General features: G+C 40.3%; 1 pseudogene; it reads left to right on the top strand.

Annotated features, from left to right (window-relative positions):
* Positions 1 to 204: 204 nt before the first annotated feature.
* On the top strand, positions 205 to 21,577 carry LOC111555543 (annotated as a pseudogene).
* Positions 21,578 to 22,937: the final 1,360 nt, after the last annotated feature.

Below are 22,937 nucleotides of genomic sequence, written 5' to 3'. Positions count from 1 at the left end.
TCACCTCTGCTTCCTGGGATCACCTCACAAATAAACCTCCTCACCCAAATTCTTGTTTGAGGGTCTGCTTTTGGTGAAACCCAAACCAGATAGAAAAGCTTTCATCTTTCTAGTACAGCATATGGTGTGTCATCTTCTGAGAGGAAGGGAGAAAGGTCACAGTAGGGTGACTCAAGGGAGATGAGAAACATCAGTGGGGTAGTCATGAAGGGGTCAACCGAGACTGGAATTCATCCTCTTGAGGAAAGTTTAGCCATGCAGTGCTACGACTGTGTCCACAAGGCCCAAGCCAGGAGAGAGCAGGAGGTGGTTGAAGGATGGGAGGACATGCAATGGGAAGGACCTCCAGACACTGCTTCAGGCTGTGGGTTGAGTTTAATTTTCTCCATGTTACTTATTTTGGGACCCAGGCTGGATGGGAGGTAGCTTCCTGGGGAATGCTGTTCTGATGACAGATGGCAGAAGCCTAAGAAAGCAAACCAAACCATGCAAGTACATTTAATGCCTGTGGTTGAATGGACATATGGTACCTCTACTCACATTCCAAGTCACAGATCAAACCCAAAACCAGTGGAGCAAGGGTGTATACATGGCCAACAAGAGAGCCTTGGCAAGGACAACAAAGGATGATGAACAAGTAACACCATCTACCTGTCCAGTCTACAAAAGGTATGCAGCTGGCTTCTCCCTTTTTCCATAGAGGCACAGGGACACCAAGTGGTGCTCTTTGATGACTGGCAGTATCAGCCACATCCCAGCCCCCCAAAAGTCACTTAACGCCCAGTTTCCCATGAGTCACTCAAAAATGAATTCCTGAAGTGGTCTTTAAATCTGTGTTCTCACATCCTGTTCCAACCAAGCCTAAACTACGTATTTCTCTACTTGGCAGTCAGGATCTAAAACAGGGCAGAGGGAATGACATCACGGTGCAAGGTTTCCTTCTTTTCTGCTCTTCTTTGAGTAGGATAATTTTGCAGAAGGCGTCTCCTCCTTTAGGTATGAGGTTAGAACTTGTTGAATTCCCCCTGACACTATGGAGTCACTAGACTCCCACGAAGGGTCCTGATGGGTGTGGAACCCAGATGGGGGATGTGCCAAAATACTTTCTTCATGACAAAGAATGCACGGGTCAAATAATAATCATGGTGTCTACATTACCAGATTATGTATGTCCCCACACACACACGCACACAGCACGCACGCACACACACGCACGCACACACTGCTCTTTTTCCCTCTTTTCTCCCATTTTTGCCTCAGTAGTTGGTACGTTTTGGATCTGTGTTCCCACTCAAATCTCGTGCCAAATTGTAATTCCCATGGTTGGAGGTGGGGTCTGATGGGAGGTGATTGGATTGGGGAGGTCTCTAATGGTTTAGCATCATCTCCCAGTGCTGTTCCTGTAACAGAGTTCTCATGAGATCTGGTTGTTTAAAAGTATATAGCACCTGCTTGCTCTCTCTCTTCCTCCTGCTCCAGCCATGTAAGACATGCCTGATTTTCCTTCCCCTTCTGCCATGATTGAAAGTTTCCTGAGGCTTCCCCAGAAGCGCCTGTGCTTCCGGGACAGTCTGCAGAGCCAAGAGTCAATTAAACCTCTTTTCTTTATAAATTGCCCAGTCTCAGGTATTTATAGCAATGAGAGAATGGACTAACACAGTGATACTAATGAGGAAGTAGGCTGGCTGTGCATCAGAGTCAGGAGAAATGGGATGCAATTGTACATGGACTTGAGAAAAGCATTTGATAAAAACACAATTCTCAGCATAGCACAGAGACGTAGAATGTGTATTAATTAACATTTTAGGAGTTGTGGATGTTAACTTTCATTGGTATATAGTATATGTTTCATAATACTAATGCAGTCTGTTAAAAATGAGGTTCCAACAACTGTGTTAGGTTTTCAGGAAAGAAAGGAATTACAGAAACTTTTTCAGGTGCGTCTTCCTGCAAAAGTAGGTCTCATTATTTCCATTGACCTTGAGAGAACAGACTTGGCGAGATCAGAATACTTGCCAAAGGCCACACAGTAAAATGGCAGACTGGGGACCAGGGAAGTGTGAGGTTCAATGGTAAAAGAAAGGCCCTAGCATTAAGCTAGACCTGTTTTTGAGTCACAGGGAGTTTTAGCTAGTGTCCCTGTGACTCAAAAGCAGGTCTAGCATGTCTCCTTCTTTCTCTCGGGTAGAATAGGGCTAAGTAAGGAAGGAGGAGAAAGAATCTCAAGTTGTGGACTTTCAGAGACCAAACCTAAAACTTATCACAGAAGGTAACTATATAATAGGTTCCACCACTCTGTCATGAATATCTGTTATCATATATCTAAGTCTCATAGGTCAAGGCAAGAATGGTGATATTTCATTCGTCAGTACTTCCCTCACCCTCAGAGTGGTTTTCCTCTCCGTGAAGGTCGAGTTTCTCTCCACTTTGAATAAATTAAAAGCTGGCATTGTGATTTTCCTATGAATGGAGAGGGCAGGCCCATGGCCTTTCCTCCTGCTGCAGAAGCAAGATAGCGGAGGCAGAGGCAGGGCATTCACCTTTCCACCAAAGCTGAATCTTTTTCCCCCAGATGAATGAGAACTGTGGAGGTTCACAACAGAGAAAAGCTCTGGGACCCTCCAGGTGGCAGGAAGTGGAAGAGGGGTTTTTCTTCAGACAACAGCCTTTCTGATTGGGGGTGCCAGTTTTTTCTGTTCCTCTTTTTAGTGGACTGTGACAGCTTCCCAGCATGCTCTTCTGTCCTTGTTCTGCCAACAGAACTCTTCTTTACTTTGGGAAAACCAGTCCATATAGTTTGGATGGACCTATAATTCCCTTCCTCCCACCCTCTCAGTCCTAGTCACAGGATGAACAGTGACCACTGATGTAGCCAATCAGAGCACCTCATTCTCTTGGTTGCAGTGATTGGTCCACAAATGAGCACCTAATCCAAGCAATCAAAGTTCTTCCACAAGATTCGTTATATTAACAATGAAGCAGCTGCCCCGTCTTTATCTTGGATAAAGTAGGATGAGTGAGTCCGCTTTACAATGCAGCCAGCACAGAGGATTGACAGGGGTGAGAGAAAAGGAAAGGGACAGAGGTTGGACAGCATCCTTTAACACCTGAATCCATCTATGCCTGAATGGAGACCAATAACTGGATTTCCTATGTATAGTAGTTAATAAATTCCAATTTTGTTTAAGCTCATTTGAGCCACGTTCATGTTACATTCAATTACATTTGAACCTTGACTTCTATATATTCTTTACTGCATTTATCCAGGTGAATGGTGGAAGAAATCTTTTTTTCTTGGGGTGGGAAGGATATTTGTGACTAAATCAAAGACTCACACTCCTCCTTGGAAAAGGCCATTTAAATGTGCATACATTGTGTTGATTATCGTCTTTTCCTGCCATCTTCTGCCTTGTGCTGGAACTAAATGCAATTCGAGCCCTCAGTCTGGAAGGCTCTGGAGTTGTAAAATGCTCAAGGTTCTCACAGTCTCTCTTCTCTCCTCCTCTATGCTGATGGAGTAGATGTGGAGGAGAGAGTTTTAGATCTCTTCCCCTTAACACACAACTGGGATGCTGCTGGGAAGGAAACAGTTCGTGAACCCCATTTCATTTCAGCAAAGGTTTAGAATGCATAAGACTTAGCCATGGCTTTGAGAATGTTTTGGTGAGGGTGGGGGGTGATGATCATCCATATGTATGATGTTGAATGTCCTCTTCAGAATAGTCACCTATGAAATGTCCCTTGTACTGAGCCAGGTCTGCCTCTCCAGCGTCACAGGGTGGCCCACACACAGCTGAACTGCAAGCGTGGTGCTCTCTGGCAGGAACAAACTGCAGTCTGCTTAATCTCTCTGAACCCCATTGACAGTGAAGTGGCTACATGATTACAGGGAACTAAGGCTGATTTACAAAGTAGGTAGGGCTTGTGCAAAGATGTTACTGCTGTGCTTTCAGCCTCTGAGGACTGCAGAGACAAACTATTGGCTTTGCAAATTAGTAATACAAGCCTTCTGAAATTAGGCCAGGTCTGAAATAAGTTGAATTAAGAGCTAGTAAGAATTTTTAAAACAATTATACCTTCATTAACGTATAATTAAAGTACAATAAACTACACATACTTAGAATGTACATCTATCTACACCCTTGAAACCATCATCACAATCAAGGAAACAAACATTTCCAACTCCCCTCAAAGTTTTCTGGTGTCTCTTCCCTCCTTTAACCCCCTCCCCATGCGACCCCTGATCTCTTTCCCATTATTATAGATTAGTTTCCAGTTTTTAGAATTGCTAACAACAATGTCAAAGTAAGTTTAAAACAGTGTCTAGATAAGACAGGGCTACCTCCTCTGAACAGGTGGGGAAAGCTCCCCTGAATTTGTCCAGTTGAGGGCAGAGGCACTCTCTGCCCACTCTAAATTCCTAGTTTTCCTCTCACTGTCCCTTGAGAAACAAGCCATATGCTAGCTGGGGTGGTGGTGTGTGATATGGAAACTTTGCAATAGGAGCTAGTGAGGAAGAGCCAAGCATATTAAGGGGATGGAGTGGAAGATGAGAGGAATAATGTGAAAGGAGGGTGAGGTAGACAGAGACTGATCCTGGGCACTACACCTTTGTCAAGGTTAAAATCAAAGAAATGAACTTTAAACTCAAGCACAGGGAATGTAGGAGGATTGCCTTGAAATGCCAATGTCTCTAAACAATGAAGCAAGTTAGTAGCAGAAATGGTGAAGTTGCTTCTTCTGGCATTCCATTTTATTTTAAAAAGATACATTCTTATCTTTATGACTCCAAGTAGCCATGGTCCAGTCTAAAGGCAGAGGAATGGACTAAAGATATTCTAAAATCTCATCCAGTTCTGACTGTCATAAAGTATGTTTTACACAGACATACTTTAAGAGTAGCTGGCCGGGCGTGCTGGCTCATGCCTGAATTTCAGCACTTTGGGAGGTTGAGGCGGGTGGATCACCTGAGATTAGGAGTTCGAGACCAGCCTGGCCAACATGGTGAAATCCCCGTCTCTACTAAAAATACAAAAATTATCTGAGCATGGTGGTGCACGCCTGTAATCCCAGCTACTCGGGAGGCTGAGGTGGGAGAATCGTTTGAACCCAGTAGGCAGAGGTTGCAGTAAGCAGAGATTGAGCCACTGCACTGCACTTCAGTCTGGGTGACAGAGCAAGACTCGGTCTAAAAAAAAAAGTAGTTCATTGACTGAATATTTATTTATTTAATTTATTTATGTGACAGTCTTGCTCTGTCACCCAGATTGGAATGCTATGGCACGATCTCAACTCACTGCAACTTGAGTGAACATTTAAAAGTGCCTGAACTTAACTTGACAAGGTCCATTTTGAGACTGAGTGGTAAAGCCTTTGTGTCAAGATCAGCAGTGATATGGGACACGGGTCTGTTCCACATGCCAGCTGCAGTGTGCACACTCTGCTGCTGTCCTGGGACTAGAGACGGGGCAAACGTGACCCACCATTGCTGTCAATAAACTGCCTTTGAAACATAATTTTAGGCTCAGTAAGTAGCATCATTAAAACTGTAAGAAGGCATCATTAAAACTGATATTATTTACATGTACAAACAAATCATGCTCAGACTTCCCCCATACCTTCTCTCTCAAGCAATAAAAAAAATTGATGGATACAATTCTATAGTTGAACAAATATCAACTCTGATATCTTGGCTCTCTTCAGTGTTTCAGGGCTACAGGTGGTCACTATTTGCTACTTGAAATATCATTTTGTTTATCTTTTATAAAACCACATTGCAATTACGTTAGAAATTAATGTCAAATGAATTGGTAATCAATTCTTGAGTGTCTCCTCATCTGGGGAGGAGGTGGAGTACTGGGGGAAGTACTCTGAAGTCATTAAAGGTGGAAAATTCTCCCCTTTGTGGTTTTCCTCACCTTGTGGTGTCAGTGTCTGTGTGCTTGCTTGCTCCCTGAGCTGATCCCCAAGGCAGAGGCCACGCCATATTTGTCTTTATATTCTTAGTAGCTAACCCAGTGTTAATACATAGCAAGAACTAAATAAACGTGTATTGAACAAAGGAATGAATGAACCAGAGTTACTACTGTCAAAAATATTCATATTTTTTCTAGCTTTTTTGTAAAATAGGTAAGTGTTTAAAATATTCATGAATAGATTTCCCCGCCCCCCATGGGTTCATTATTTCCTTAAAGTATGATTCCATGAATTTGATTTTTGAATTAAGGAATATATATTTTATCTTTTTAATGTATTTAATATTGCTTTTAAAGCTGATTTTAAAGTCAATTTATAATTATAACACCAGCAATAATGGGACAATGATTATTATAGCACATAGACTTTATGTGTGTCCTAATATAATGCAGTTTGAAATACACAGTGCTATGACATATTTTTTCCCAATATTTTAACCTTAATTTAGAAATAACTTTTAGTCTCGGAAGATGGATTGTTCTATAAGACATCTGTCTGATCAGGTCTCTTCAATTGGTCAGTGTCATGAAACACTAAAAAGGGCGGAAAGGGAGGATATTCTAGATGAAAAGAGATTTGAAAGACACAACCACAAAGGCAATCTGTGGACCTTGATTGGATGTTTGTTCAAACCAATTAGCTAAAAAGTCATTTGGAGGACAATTGGGAACATATAAATATAAAATGAATATTAGATAATATAAAGGATTTTTTTGTTTGTTTGTTTGAGACTGAGTCTCAGTCTGTTGCCCAGGCTGGAGTGCAGTGGTGTGATCTCAGCTCACTGGAACCTCCTCCTCCTGGATTCCAGTGATTCTCTTGCCTCAACCTCCTGAGTATCTGAGACTACAGGCGTGCACCACAACGCTTGGCTAATTTTTTGTGTTTTTAGTAGAGACAGGGTTTCATCATGTTGGCCAGGCTGGTCTCAAATTCCTAACCTCAAGTGATCTGCCTGTCTTGGCCTCCCAAAGTGCTGGGATTACAGGTGTTAGCCACCATGCCCGGCCAATGCTTTTCTTTCAGGTTGAAGAAATCCCTTTAGCATTTCTTGTGGGACAGGTCTGGTGTTGAAATCCCTCAGCTTTTGTTTGTCTGGAAAAGTCTTTGTTTCTTCCTTCATGCTTAAGGGATATTTTCAGCAGATATATTACTCTAGGGTAAAAGTTTTTTCCTTCAGCACTTTAAACATGTCATGCCACTCTCTCCTGGCCTATAAGGTTTCACTGAAACGTCTGTTGCCAGTCATTTTGGAGCTCCATTGTATATTACATGTTTCTTTTCTCTTGCTGCTTTTAGAATTCTTTATCTTTGACCTTTGGGAGTTTGATTATAAAATGCCTTGAAGTAGTCTTCTTTGGATTAAATCTGCCTGGTGTTCTATAACCTTCTTGTACTTGAATGTTGATATATTTCTCTAGGTGTGAGAAATTCTCTGATATTACCCCTTTTAGTAAACTTTCTACCCCTATCTCTTTTGCTACCTTCTCCTTAAGGCCAATGACTCTCAGAGTGATCCATTTGAGGCTATTGGCTATTTTCCAGATCTTATAGGCATGCTTCATTGTTTTTTAAGCCTTTTTCTTTTATCTCCTCTGACTGTGTATATTCAAAAAGTCTGACTTCAAGCTCACTAATTGTTTTTTTCTGCTTGATCAGTTCTGCTATTAAGAGACTCTCATGCATTCTTCAGTGTGTCAGTTGCATTTTCAACTGTAGAATTTCTGCTTGATCCTTTTTAATTATTGTAATCCCTTTGTTAAATTTATCTGATAGAATTCTAAATTCCTTCTCTGCATTTTATTTGAGTTGCCTCAAAAAAGCTATTTTGATTTCTTTGTCTGAACGGTCATATATCTCTGTTTCTGCAGGGTTGGCCCCTGAGAACTTATTGAATTCATTTGGTGAGATCATGTTTTCCTGGATGGTATTGATACTTGAAGATGTTCTTCAGTGTCTGGGCATTGAAGAGTTAGGTATTTGTTGTAGTCTTCACATCCTGGGCTTGCTTGTACCTGTCTTTCTTGGGAAGGCTTTCTATGTATTCAAAGGGACTTGGGATTCAAGCCCAATAACACTGTGGTTTTTGCAGACTCAGAGGTACCATCTTTGTGGTCTTGGATAAGAACCAGAAGTCTTCTCTAGATTATCAAGCAAGAGTCTCTTGGGTTTTTTTCCCCCCTTACTTTTCCCCAAACAGAGTCTCTCTCTGCGTGCTGAGCTACCTGTAACTAGGGGTGTGCATATCTGTGGCCATCACCACAGGGATTGCTCTGGGTCAGAACTGAAGCCAGCACAACACTGGACCTTGCCTAAGGCCCTTCCCTTCAGGGTGGTGAGTTTTACCAGGTCCCAGGCATATCCAGAGGTGCTTTCTGGGAGCCAGGAATTGGAGTCAAAAACCTTCGCAATTTATCTGATGTTCTATTCTCAATGGCTAAGCTGGCGCTCAAACCACAACACAAAGTCCTTCCTGCTCTTCCCTCACATTTCTAAAGACAGAGAAGTCTCTCCCTGTGGCCACCAACACCACTGGTCCATGGCAGGGTTCTGTCAGGCCACCACTAATGTTCACGTAAAGCCCAAAGTTTCTTCCATCAGCTTGTGGTGAATGCTGCCAGGCCTGGGGCTCACCGTTCAGGGCAGTGGGCTTCTCTCTAGCCCAGAGCAGGTCCAGAAATGCTGTCTAAGAGTAGGCCTAGGGGCCTGAACTTGGGACCTCTAAGAGGTCTGTCCACTGTGGTTGAGCTGGCACTTAAAGTGGAACACAAAGTCCCCTTTACTTTTCCCTCTGCTTTTCTCAAACAGATGGAGTCTTTCCCTGTAGCCATTATAGCTGGGAATGTGCTGGATCACCCCAAAGCCAACACATTTCAGGGCCAAAGGCCCATGGCATACTCCCTGGGTATCACTGGTAGTTACTCAGGCCCCAAGGGCTCTTTAATCAGCAGGTGATAAATCCTGCCAAGAGTGGGTCCTTTCCTTCTAGGTAGCAGGTTCTGTTTAGGTCCAGAGTGTGTCTAGAAATGTCCAGGTGCCAGGGCTTGAGTGGAGGCCTTACATCTCTGTCCAACTGCCTATCCTACTGTGGCTAAGCTGGTATCCAAGGTGCAAGACAAAGTCCTCTTCACTCTTTGCTCTCCTCTCTTTCAACAGAAGGAAAGAATTACTTTCATTGCTGCAAGCTGAACTGCCTGGGATGGAAGGAGGGATGGCACAAGTATTCCTTTAGCCACATCAGCTGGTATCTCCCTAGGTCACTAGTCACCCTAGTTTACTGGCTCTAAGTCCAGCCTAGCACTAGGAGTTGCCTAGGGATTGCAGTCCTTGTGTCCTAGACTGTCTTTCAAGTTCACCTACGACTCCAGAGCACTTCAGCCCACAGTAGTGATGCTTGCTGAGAAACTCAAGTTCTGACCGCTGGGATGGGCTATTCCCCTCTGGCTCAGTCTGGTCCATTCACAGGCACTTGCTGAGCCCAGCATGGCTTTATTTTCCTCTATGGCAGGACAGTACACAGTTCAATGTAATGTCCCCCAGTGAATGCGCTCTCCTGGCGATTCAAGACTCTCTCCTGCCTTCCTCAATGCCTCTTTTGGCGATACAAATTTAAATCCAGGTACTGTGATTGCTTACCTGATTTTTGTTTCCTGTGATGGTGCTTTTCTCTGTGTAGATAGTTGTTAAAGCCTGGTGTCCCAGCAGGGAGGACAAATTCGGCCATGTTGCTCCACCCTCCTGATTGTGAAATTTCAATTAGCGCATTATCCTGCCAAGTGAAAAAGAGTCTCATTATGATACGGAGTCTTGTGCTGACATCTTGGGACAAGCTGCCCACAGCATGAAGTTGTCAACTTCTTGACCTAGTTTGCAGTCTGGATGTCTCTGGTTATGCTATAGGGTGGCTTGGTGAACTTTCAGAGTGGCCTATACATCAGGCATGAGACTTGTTTCTTAAAATTATCTAGTTTCTGTTTGTAGGGCTTCAGGAATAGAACAGTTCCCAGTTTTCATAATTTTATAGAAGCTGGATTGAAGAAACCTAGAAGAATTTAGAATCTAGTCTAGTCTACAGGTACATAACAAGTACTCAAAATAATGCATAGGACTACAATCTAATAACAAGTGTATTATAGCTTTTCCTTAGAAATATAACTTTTTCTGTCTATATTGATCACCTAATAATCTCATATTTGAAATCTCGAGGCTAAGAAGCCAAACCAAAGCAGACTTTAGATTTTACTTCCAGTCTTAAGGTTCCTAAGCCTGCCAGGAAATGACAATTTTTACTTACTCTCTGTAAGACTGGGAACCCTTGAAACCAGGCATTCTGTATACATTCTCAAATGTAATATTCCAGTCAGAGTTTTGGTAATATAACAAATGTTTCCAGTTGTATGCTGTTATAAAGAGAGCAAATTTTTATTGAACTTATGCAAATAACTATATTGCCTATATCACACACAAATATATAACCATATTATGCAAAAAACTAAATGAATATTCACAGATAGTTTCCACCTTTTGGAGAATTCAAGTAGGGAGAAAGAAATAAATGCTTCTACCTTTGTTCATAAAAATTTACTTTACCAAATTTCTTTAAACTACAGACAGTTTAAGACAGAATATTTTCTTTTTTCTTTCTTTCTTTTTTTTTTTTTTTTTTTGAGACAGGGTCTTGCTCTGTTGTGGAGGCTAGACTACAGTGGTGTGATTTTGACTCACTTAAACCCCTGCCTCCCAGGCTCAGAAGATCCTCCCACCTCAATATTCTAAGTAGCTATGACTACAGGCGGGTGCCACCATGCCCAGCTAATTTTTTTGTATTTTTAGTACAGACTGGGTTTCACCATGTTTCCCAGGCTGGTCTCGAATTCCTGGTCTCAAGGGATCTGCCTGCCTTGGCCTCCCAAAGTGCTGGGATTACAGGCATGAGCCACTGCACCTGGCTGAGAGAACATTTTCTTAAATCTGGAAAACAAAACATTTAAGTGAAGAACCAATAATGTTTCAAATAAAAGTCATAAAAACATTATCTTCATCAGTTATTTAATCTCCTTTAATTAACTTTTGTTGTGCTTGACCTTGATTTGTTGTCTCACAAATTCACAAGTTTCTTCTTAGAGTTCTGAAATTTTTTATTTAGTCAATTGTTCTTAAAGTTATTAAAAAAAGAAAAAAGAAAAAAGAAAACCTCTGGCCAGGCACTGTGGCTCATGCCTGTAATCCTAGCACTTTGGGAGGCCTAGGTGATCAGATCTCTTGAAGTCGGGAGTTTGAAACAAGCCTGGCCAACATGGTGAAATCCCGTCTCTACAAAAAATACAAAAATTAGTTGGGTGTTGTGGCGCACACCTGTAATCCCAGCTACTCACGAGGCTGAGGTGGGAGGATCACTTGAACCCAGAAGGCAGAGGCTGCAGTGAACTGAGATTTCCCCACTGCACTCCAGCCTGGTGACAGTCCATCTCAAAACAAAAAACAAGAAACAAATAAACAAACAAACCCAAACCTCTATTGAAGAGTACTTGTGAGAGTCTTTTTCACAAATCTGATTGCAAATACTGTTAGAGAAAAATCAAAACAATAACTATGGATGACAAAAACTTAGAAGAACCGTGGTTAAAAATCTGATAGAAGTTCATTATAATCAGCAATTGATAAGGAAATTGATTATTTCTGTGACATATAACATAATAAACAGAATTATGACTGGCAATACATTGGATTTGAAGAGTTTTATACACTTTGGAACATTCATATCAATAACACATAGATGCAACTGAAAGAAGATCTAGTGTCATTTATTTGACAATGCTTCCCATGTAACTTACTAAATAAGGCTAATCATTTAATATCTCTAAAGATGAGAGATACATCCTTTGATGCTCTCCAGGGATCTGGCTGTAATATCTCAAAGTTGATTTTAGGTCAAAAAGACTTGATTTAGAATTTTGATAATGGGGAGGCCTGTTAAAGATGACAAAATGTTTAAAACCCTTGATTAAGACAGGATAACAGGCTGAGTACAGTGGCTCATGCCTGTAATTTTAGCACTCTTGGGAGGCCAAGGCAGGCAGATCACTTGAGCCCAGGAGTTCGAGACAAGGCTGTGCAACATAGTGAGAGCCTGTTAGTATAAAAAATACAAACATTAGCTGGGCATGGTGGTGTGCCCCTGCAGTCACAGTTATTTAGGAGGCTCAGGTGGGAGAATCACCTGAGCCCAGGAGGTCAAGGCTGCAGTGAACTGTGATGGTGCCACTGCACTTCAGCCCGGGTGACAGAGTGAGACCCTGTCTCAAAAAAAAAAAAAAAAAAAAAGAAAAAGGACAGGATAACAGGTCACTGTTAATTAAGTAATAAAATTGAATAATAGTAAGTCATTTAACCAGAGTGATAATCAGAATTCAAACACAAAACAGAAGCTTACACTGATGTAAAAGAAAAAATGCTTTAACCCTTTCAAAGCCTGGTTTTCCCAAGTAATCCGAAAACCTAATAAAGACAACACAGGAAAGTGTCTTCATAAAACATAAACATTTTGTTCTTAGGCTAGTTACCAAAAAGATAAAGAAAAACCTCCTTCAATGTGATTACCTCTTCTCATAGGAAGCCCATTCAGATATCTGGAAATGAACCTGATGAAAAGGTACTTGCATTTTATCAGATATAGTAAGAGTGTGGGCCCAAAGGTGATGAGCATTGTATCATATTATAGAAAAATGTAAACAAGTAAACCAGTACCTTGTACTTGTACAGGGAAATGCATGGCTCTTAGGAAAAGCATGAGATGTCTCCTTGTTACATGGAGCGATTAGGACACATCAAGAAATTGTCATGCAGGAGGAAAACATTGCTTTCCCAGGCCTTCAAAATAGAGCATTTCAGTGTCAGGACATAACAGCAGAGTTAGTACTGAAGAAAAAAGTTACAGGAGCTGACAAGAAAGTTAAAAGAGTTATCAGCCCAGCCAAACCAGAAGATGTGTGTGTGTGACCTGCAAATCACATGCAGCAAAATACAGTAAAAGTTGAATTTCTGAGACATGAATTTGAGAAGCCTTAAGAGCCTTAGAGAACTTCTCTACCTTGAGAAATTAGATAACCACTCTAAACAAAGAAGATGGCATTTCCAACCTGAAACTAGAGAAATTAAATGCATCTCAGAAAGAAACTCAGCAGAAATAGAAACTGTAAAACAGGAAGAAGCTGCAGTTTGTAATACACCTGTTAAACAGCTTTCAGAATTAAAAATCAAAACTCCTTGCAGTGTTACTAAGAGCAGATCAATACTTCAAGAAAACTTTGTTGTTTTAACATAGGAGAGCAGAATATTTTGTTTTCTATCATTGTATTTTTTTTTTCTTGATATGGAGTCTTGCTCTGTCCCCCAGGCTGGAGTGCAGTGGCACAATCTTGGCTCACTGCAAGCTCTGCCTCCCGGGTTCATGCCATTCTCCTGCCTCAGCCTCTCAAGTAGCTGGGACTACAGGCACCCGCCACCACGCCTGGCTAATTTTTAAAAAAATTTTTTTAGTAGAGATAGGGTTTCACCGTGTTAGCCAGGATGGTCTTGATTTCCTGACCTTGTGATTTGCCCACCTTGGCCTCCCAAAGTGCTGGGATTACAGGCATGTGCCACCGCACCCAGCCCTATCATTGTATTTCTAATATCACAGCTCAATTTTTAGAAGGACTTATAATTTCCTTCTAATTATAGCCAACTTGATCACACACAAAAATGTCTTTCATAAATTCATGCTTCACAAACATTTTGTGATGTACACATACCTTCCACGACATGCGTAGACTTTCTACTTTGAATTATACTTCCTCTTTCTTAAATAATCAGTCATTTGACTTTCATACAAAGGTTTACCACACATAATTCTTTCCCACACAAAATTATTCTTTTCTCTTTTTAACTCTTTACCAAAACTATATCCTCATACTTACAACTTTCTTTACATCTCTCTCTGTCCTACTTACTGGTTTATTTCTATCTTGTTTATATTTCCTTCCCAGATTCATATTTTGAAGTAACCTTTAATAACCTCTGAACTTAGAACATGTGTTTTTTATTATTCTAAATGAAGAACACATTTTTATGCCTTTCTTACATTTTATCTCATAAAAATCTTTGGTATGCTTTATATACAGAATTTTATATATTAATTAGAATTTTTAATTCTTAGTAACCTCAATTTCTAGTGAAAACCTAGGAAGCAAGAAATTTTTAAAAATGGTATGACAACATGTTTATTTTTTAAGTATTTTTATTTTTATAGATTTTGGAGATGCAAGTGCAGTTTAAAAAACAGATTTAGGAGGTACAAGTGCAGTTTTGTTAAATGGATATATTGCATAGCACTGAAGTCCAAGCTTTTAGTGTAGCCATCACCCAAATAGCGTTCATTGTAACCATCAAATAACTTATCAACCCTCACCCTCCTTCCACCCTCTCACCTTTCCAAGTCTCCAGTGTCCATCATTCCACTCAATACGTTCATATGTGCACATTATTTAGATCCCACTGTTTGTTTGTTTGTTTGAGACAGAGTCTCATTCTATCACCCATGCTGGAGTACAGTGGTGTGATCTCAGCTCACTACAATCTCTGCCACCCAGGTTCAAGCAATTCTTCTGCCTCAGCCTCCTGAGTAGCTGGGATTACAGGCACCTGCCACCACGACTGACTAATTTTTGTATTTTTAGTAGAGGTGGGGTTTTGCCATGTTGGCCAGGCTGCTCCCGAACTCCTGGCCTCAAGTGATCTACCCATCTCAGCCTCCCAAAGTGCTGGGATTACACTGCACCCAGCCTAGCTCTCACTTCTAATTGAGGACATGCAGTATTTGACTTTCTGTTTCTGAGTTATTTCACTTAATAACCTCTAGTTTCATTTGTGATTTTGCAAAAGACATGATTTCATTCTTTCCATAGCTGAGGAGTATTTCATGATATATATATATATGCCACATTTTCCTTATCCAGTCATTGATGGATATTTAAGTAGATCCCATATCTTTGCTTTTGTGAATAGTGTTATAATAAACATGTGAGTGCAGATATCCTTTTTATGTAATGATTTATTTTCCTTTGAGTAGATACCCAGTAGTGGGCTTGGTGGATTAAATGGTAGTTCTATTTTTAGTTCTATGAGAAATATCCATACTGTTTCCCATAGAGGTTGTACTAATTTACATCCCCACCAATTGTGTTTAAGAATTCCCTTTTTTCCATATCCTCACCAACATCTGTAATTTTTTTGACTTTTTAATAATAGCCATTCTCATTGATACAAGATGGGATCTCATCTTGGTTATAATGAACATTTCTCCACTGATTAGTGATGTTGAGCATTTTTTCATCTGCTTCTTGGTCATTTCTATGTCTTCTTTTGAAAAATGTCTATTCATGTCTTTTGCCCAGTTTTCAACAGGGCTATTTGTTTTTTGTTGTAGTTAAGATTAGTTCGTTGCAGATTCTGAATATTAGTCCCTTGTCAGATGCATAGTTTGCAAATGTTTTCTCCCATTCTGTAGGTTGTCTTTCATTCTGTTGATTATTTTTTTTTTGCTGTGCATAAGCATTTTAGTTTAATTAAGTCCCATTTGTCTATTTTCATGTTTGTTGCATTTGCTTTTGAGGACTTAGTCATAAATTCTTTGCCAAGTAAAGGGAGCAATTTTGAACTGTCTGTCACATATCAGTATTTTATAAATGAGAATTTTATTATTTTAGAAACATTTCCCCATAATGTAATTTGTGTGTATTGTTAGACTCAAATATACTTGGTCTTTCTATAAAATTTAAGAAGCCAAGGAAAAACATATTTATGTTCAACAATTTATGTCTTGGAATTTATCTTATTTGAAAATGACCTGGACATTCAATGAGTATCACTTAATTTAACATAACTTTAGAATTTTAAATCATATAAAAAATTCACATAAATATTTATTCCATTTATGTTTACCTAATTTATTTATTTTTATCAATATTACCTAAATTACTTATGAAAACTGAGATATGAGATAAAGCTACTCATCATTTCAAGTAATTTCCCTGTTAAACATGTGTACAGTCTGTGAATATCAGGTGTTCACCTAAGTAAGAACTTGAAAGTTAATTATATGGGTATTTTGCTGATAAACTTAGAAAACATAGCTGTTTTTATTAAGCCAACACTATTAAATTAGTCTTACTTGTCAAAGAGTTACACAAACAGAGATCATTATGTTTTTAGGCTGGGTTTATAGTTTTATTATCTTAAAATATCTAGCAGAGACAAATATAATCCCATCTGACTAGTAAACCTAGACAAAAATGTATGCTGAAATTCTGAAGACATTTTAATTTTTTTATATAAGCACTCATTTATCTAAGCCAATCTGAATAGAATTCCTTAAGGGATTTCTAGCTGACTATGGCAGATTTTACCATGCAGATGCAACATACAGAATGTGTAAACACATATAGATACACATACCACAATAAAGATCTTACAGCTTTCATTTTAGAATTTTAGTCATGAGATACTAATACATAGTAATATATACTTATTGGTTTATAAAAGATAGTTGGATCCAAATTATATTTCTTAGAAAATGGGGTCTGTTCATAAAGCTAAATACCCTGATAGGTAGTCTAATGAAGGCTGTGGACCAAAATTTTGAACAAAACAGTTTGGTTTTCTTTTTTTAAATCTCTTTTGCCCCTTTACACCCCTCTTTTTTTTTTTTTTTTTTTGTCAGTTTCGAATGAATTTAGAATGAAACATTCAATTATTTTTCAGCTTGAATTGGTTGAATTGTATAAGAAAAATCAAATCTCCAAATAGACTTGGGTGTTTTAGTAACAAATCTATGTTTTGTTTTTTTGTCTGGTTTGCTTGATTAGTCAATGTGGGTAAGAAAGCATTTTAGCAGGTTTTTTGTTTTGCTTTGTTTGCTTTTTCAGACAAAGCCATTTTTATGCCAGAGAGATACCTCATATTATTGCTCTGAGCTTAAGATTTTTACCTGTTTAATCTGAGAGCCTAACTTATAAACATTTATTTGTGTTTTGGAATTTATTTTATTTGGAAATGACTTGGACATTCTATGAGTATCACTTAATTTAACATAACTTTAGAATTTTAAATACATAGTAATATATACTTATTGGTTTATAAAAGATAGTTGGATACAAATTATGTTTCTTAGAAAATGGGGTCTGGTCATATAGCTAAATGTTATTTACCCTGATAGGTAGTCTATTTTATTTTAGAATATCAATCCCTTAATTAATGTTCCTCACCCTAAGCAATTGTTTTTCAGGCAAACTAGAATTTACATTTCATGTCTAGATGGTTGGTTGTCATGGAGCTGTTGTAAGTTGTAAAGCCATTAGTTTGAAAGCCCTTTAAGACTAAAAAAAGTCTTGTCTGGAATGCCATAAGCAGTGTGTTTATCTCAATACAAGTAGAAAAATGAGCAGATTCAAAGTAGGCAGAAAAAAAATAGAGATATAGAAAACTTAGAAGGCTCTACATGTTAACTCTGCAGTTACAGTTTCTAATTCAGCTTTAAGTAAAACAAGCTTGGGGAGGTTGAATGATTCCCATGATGGCCACTGGTTTAAAAACATGGCCGGGCATGGTGGTTCATACCTGCAATTCCAGTGCTTTGGGAAGCCACGGCAGGAGGATCACTTGAGGCCGAGAGTTCATGACCATCCCGGGTAACATAGTGAAACCCCATTTCCACAAAAAAAAAAAAAAAAAAAAAAAAAAAATTAAAAAAATTAAAAATGCATGAGGAAAATCATGTAATTGGCAGGAGTCCCCAAAAACCTGGCATGCCTGAATGTTTGAGAATATCATTTTTATTTTATATTAATCTCTCAAGAGTGAAGAAAATTCTATAATTCCTGTCATAGAATTTGGACTGATGTTTTAGATAGTGGTGACTGTCCTAGTGGTTTTTAATTGGCTGTCTTGTGCCCACCATTTAGAGTGTTTATTTTTGCTCTCAGAAAATGTTTAGAAACAAGCAAGGGGGAAAAAGGAGCCAGATGATTTACAGATGCACAAGACCAAACCCAAATGAAACAAAAAATAAGAGTGTTCACAAAAATTTTAAGCCAGGCATGCAGACCACACAAAATACTATACCAGACATGCAAACCCAGACAAAATGCAAATTCTGTAGAAACCAGAGGACTCAAATCAGAAAAGCATTGCTCTTATTCCAGATAGCACCTGCCAGAAAAGACAAAACATCTTGTATTATCTCAGAAAGTGAAAAAGAATTCACTGAGGAAAGGGAGTCCAAGAAATAAAAAGGATATTTACTAGAGCAGAAAATGTAACTCATGGCAGCATAGAGCACAAAGGGCTCAGCTGATACTTCACTTGATACCAGGGGCTGCCGATTCCTCTGAGGTGGGTGCACTTGGGTCCCACTTCTGAGATATCATTTTATTAATCTAAATAACAAACAGGGAGGCTCTAAGAGAAAAATGTTTATTTGAGAATAGGGCACTGCAATGGGAACACGTGTGCTGTGGTAAACTATGTGTATATTTAGGGAGATAAAGACAGACAACTTTTTAAAGAAAAAATGAGGATAATTACATGATTGTTTTGGAATAATTATCCTTAGCTACAAGAATCAATAATAAGAGTGGTGCCAGTACAAGATTAGATAGGCAGTTGCTGGGCAGATGTCCTTGCAGAAGAATTTTTGTGTGTGTAAGGTTGTGATGGCCTTTGTGCATAGCTTTAGTTTTTGCAGTCTTTTGTCATAATTCTTGTTATCAGGTATTTGTGCCTGAGAACTCTTCCTTTGTGGCGTTTCTTGGCTCTATTTGTGAGGATTTTTAGCACAAGTGACTTTGTTTTTATTTTGACAACCTTCACAGCCCCAGTACAACGTGATTGGTGTCCTTATAAGAAGAGGAGAAGAGACAGACTGACATACACAGTGGGAAGATGATCTGAAGATTCACAAATGGAATGCAATATGACGACAGAAGCAGAGACTGGAGTGATGTGTCCACAAGCCGAGGATCGCCAGCAACACCAGAAGCGAAGAGAAAGGCGTGGAACAGATTCTTCCCTAGAGCCTTCCCAGAGAGGAGGGCCCAACTCACACCTTGATTTCAGACTTACAGCTTCCTCTGAGAAAATAAATTTCTGTTGTTTTAAGTCACCCGGTGTGTGTTACTTGTTACAACAGTCTTAGAAAAAGAATACAGACTCTACTAAAAATAAAATCACTGGCTCAGAAAATAAAACCATAAGCACAAATAAAAATTAAATGATTGAGTTCCAGTGTTATGGAGTGAAAAGGTCAGCAAATGCTCTCTTCCACAAACAACTATAAAACTGAACAAAACTGTAAAAAAAATCATTTCAGGGCTTGGAATAGACCAAAGGCAAATAACAAAATGAAGAGCATTTATTTATTAAAAACTGCTGAACTTTGGGTAGGAATAGTAGGAGTCTAGTTTTGCTTAAAATGAAGTTTTAACATGATTATAAGGAAAAGAAGGAAGATGTTATCTCATGCAGCTATCATCATGCTAGAACTTCTCATTCATTCTCAAAAAAATTTAAACACACAAATGACACATGAATATTTTCTCATGGCAAAATAGTAAAACAATATCAATACAATGAGATTCCATATTGATTCTCATCTTTCATTCTCATTTCTTTTCTTTGACAGTAATGCAGCTAGGAAGATAATTTATATTGTGCTTGTTTTGATATTAAATAATATCACAATGTCCTATATCAGTGCTGCTGGAGCCACATCTGCAAACTCTGAGGTCAGTTCCTGTGGCACCAGCGGGGGAAGCGGGTGCTCCAGTGACCCACCCGGGGAATGATGATGAGGTGAGTGAGAATGAAGCCACAGTACAGTGGCTTTGCTGGGAGGAGATGTGTGTCTGCGAGAAATGCTCTGCAGAGTTCTTTAGCATCTCTGAGTTTCTGGAACGTAAGAAAAAAATCACACTAAAAATCTACCTGTTCTCATCATGAATGACAGGGAGGGGCCAGTGTCTTCAGAAGACTTCTCCAGAGCCGTACTTAGTTACCAACCACCCAGTCCAAGCAGTGAGGATGGTCACAGGGAGAATGGTGTCAGCTCAGGGGACAGGAAGAAACTAGTTATGGACCTTGCGGTGTACCTAAAGACAGAGACCGTCCTGCTGCCTGCCTCCAAGATATAAGCTATTTACCCAAAAGCAAAGTGGCTAACACAAACGTGACCTCGCAGGCACTATGAGGCACCAAGGTGGTGATGAATCAGCAGAGTGCAGATGTGCTGCCTGTCCCAGCGCCCATTTATGCTTGAGCAGATCCTGTGTCTGCAGCAGCAGGGACAGCAGGTACAACTCACCCAGCAGATCGCATTCAGGTGCACATGTGGACCTCCCGTGCTCTCCACTTTGGCGGTGGGTGACGACGACCCTGGGCAGCCGCATGTCCCAGCAGGTTTCTATGGCTGTGACTTTGCTCAGCCAGAAAGCTGGAAGCCAAGGTCTGTCTCCGGATGCGTTGAAACAAGCCCAAGTACTTCACGCCAACATCCCTTCTGCCAACATTCCTTCTGCCAACATCCCTTCTACCGCCAGCTCTCTGTCCCCAGGGCTGATGCCCTTTGCGCTGAAGCCAGATGGAACTAGGTTGTTCCCAAACATCATGTCTCCTCTCCCAAGTGCTTTGCTTCCTCAGATGGCGGGCTCGGTGCTCTTCCAGAGTCCTTTCTCCACTGTGGCGCTAGACCCATCCAAGAAAGGGAAGGGGAAGCCACCGAACATTTCCACAGTCAACGTCAAACCCAAAGACCAGGCGGTTCTTTACAAGCACAAGTGTCAGAGCAGTCTCCCTTCCATGTTTATCTGAGCCCAGCCAACCTATGTCACAGTCTCCCTTCCATGTTTATCTGGGCCCAGCCAACCTATGTCCTGGCACGTTTGTGGGACCCTTAACATTGTTCCCAGGATGACTGCTTTGTTAGCAGCTCAGCCACGCCCACAGGCCCAGCCACCCCGACAGCGCAAGCAACATGGCTACATGTAGTGTGGAAAGAACTTCTCGTCCTCTGGCGCTCTTCAGATTCACGGGTGGACTCATACTGGAGAGAAGTCATTTGTATGCAACATTTGTGGGCGAGTTTCACCACCAAAGTCAGCTTCAAAGTCCTTTACATGATCCATGGGGTGAACAATAACTCAGCCCACTGTGGGAGGAAGCTGGCCATGGAGAACACCATGGCTCTGTTAAGTACAGACAGAAAACAGTCTCAGAAATGTTTCCAAGGAAATCCTGGCCCCTTTGGTGAACGTGGACCCTGTTGTCTGAAACCAGTAGACCAGAATGCCCAATGGCAGTCTGGCCATGAAGACCAATGAGATCTCTGTGATCAGCAGTGGGGGTGTTCCTAACCTCCTGGTTTCCTTGGGGTCCAGCTCCACTGTGATTAACACCACCGTCTTCGAGATGGATGGCTCCCAATCAGGCATCAGTGCAGATGTGGAAAAACCAGGTGCTACTGACAGCGTTCCCTCACTTACTGGAAGAAAACAAGATTGCAGTCAGCTAAGCTAAAGGAGAACTTGCATGGAAGGAGAAATGCAGACACAGTGAAATCTCTAGAATCTGCTTTTTTGGTAAACACTCATCTCCTGTTTTCTTTTTCTTACTGATATGCAAATGATGTTTTTGAAGGTTGTGACCGCAACCTCAGGCAAGTCCTCCAATGACGACTGTTGCTATGCTGCTTTGCAAAAAATTGAAAAATCAAACAACAAAAAATGTTCATACCAAAACAAATAAAGACTAACATTAAAAAATTTTTTGGAAAGAAGTGGGTCTTGCAAAGTAGCTTTTGTACTTGTGACAAACTGTATACATAGAATCTTTGTACAACCTAGAATTTTTTCCAAAGACTGGTTACCTATTTCAAGGTAGAGCCATTGGAACTTATTGAACCAACATGGAAAAGACAATGACTTAGCCTAGTTGAGGGGAGAGGGGTACTGTGTACTTCCATGATGACTGTATGTGGGTAAAAAGACTCTGCCATCTCTTTAGGGGCCTATTTATAGACCCCAACCTTGTCCCCATCTTATTGTTTGTTTTTTTGAATGTACTTAAAAAAAAAATAAAACTAAGGTTGTAGAATTGTAAAATTGCTTCAACTTTTTTTTTTTTTTTTAAGACAGAGTCTTACTGTTTCACCCAGGCTGGAGTGCAGTGGCGTGATCTAGGCTCACTGCAACCTCCACCTCCTGGGTTCAAGTGATTCTCCTGCCTCAGCCTCCTGAGTAGCTGGGACTACAGGCATGCACCACCATGCCTGGCTAATGTTTTTGTATTTTTAATAGAGATGGGGTGTTACCATGTTGGTCAGGCTGGTTTCAAAATCCTGGCCTCAAATGATCTGCCCACCTTGGCCTCCCAAAGTGCTGGGATTACAGGCGTGAACCACCATGCCTGTCCTGCTTCAACTTTAGAACCGTAAGTCGGATGCCCTCAGATGGACTTATGGTAGTCCTAAGGGAGTTAGTCTGTGTGCTCCTGCTTAAATGCAGTTCAGTTGGAGCCCTGAGAGTGCCAGTGTCCTCCCCACACTTCCCAGGTGCTGTCCTCTTCATGAACCCCAGAAGAGGTGGGCACCTGAGCAGGGAATTTCAGGTAACTTAATTTAGTTTGTCAGTGCCTACTCTGTTGAATAACTGGGTTTTCATTCTTGAGAAGAAACTCATGGAAGGGTGTGTTTCCTATCACAGGTTCACATACTAATTTTTTTGTTGAATTTCCTTAGTTCAACAAAATTGGGACCTAAGCCAAGTAATTATGAAGTTTTTTTTTTTGTTTTCTTCCTGAATATTTCATGAAGGCTATGAAGTCGGAATAGGCAATTCCTGGATGTGAAAGCTTTAATTTATCTACCTCATTTA

The sequence above is a fragment of the Piliocolobus tephrosceles genome, chromosome 2 (genome assembly GCF_002776525.5).
Source record: "Piliocolobus tephrosceles isolate RC106 chromosome 2, ASM277652v3, whole genome shotgun sequence".
NCBI lineage: Eukaryota > Metazoa > Chordata > Mammalia > Primates > Cercopithecidae > Piliocolobus > Piliocolobus tephrosceles.
The sequence above is the reverse complement of the archived record's forward strand: the minus strand, read 5'-3'. Positions and strand labels throughout refer to the sequence as shown.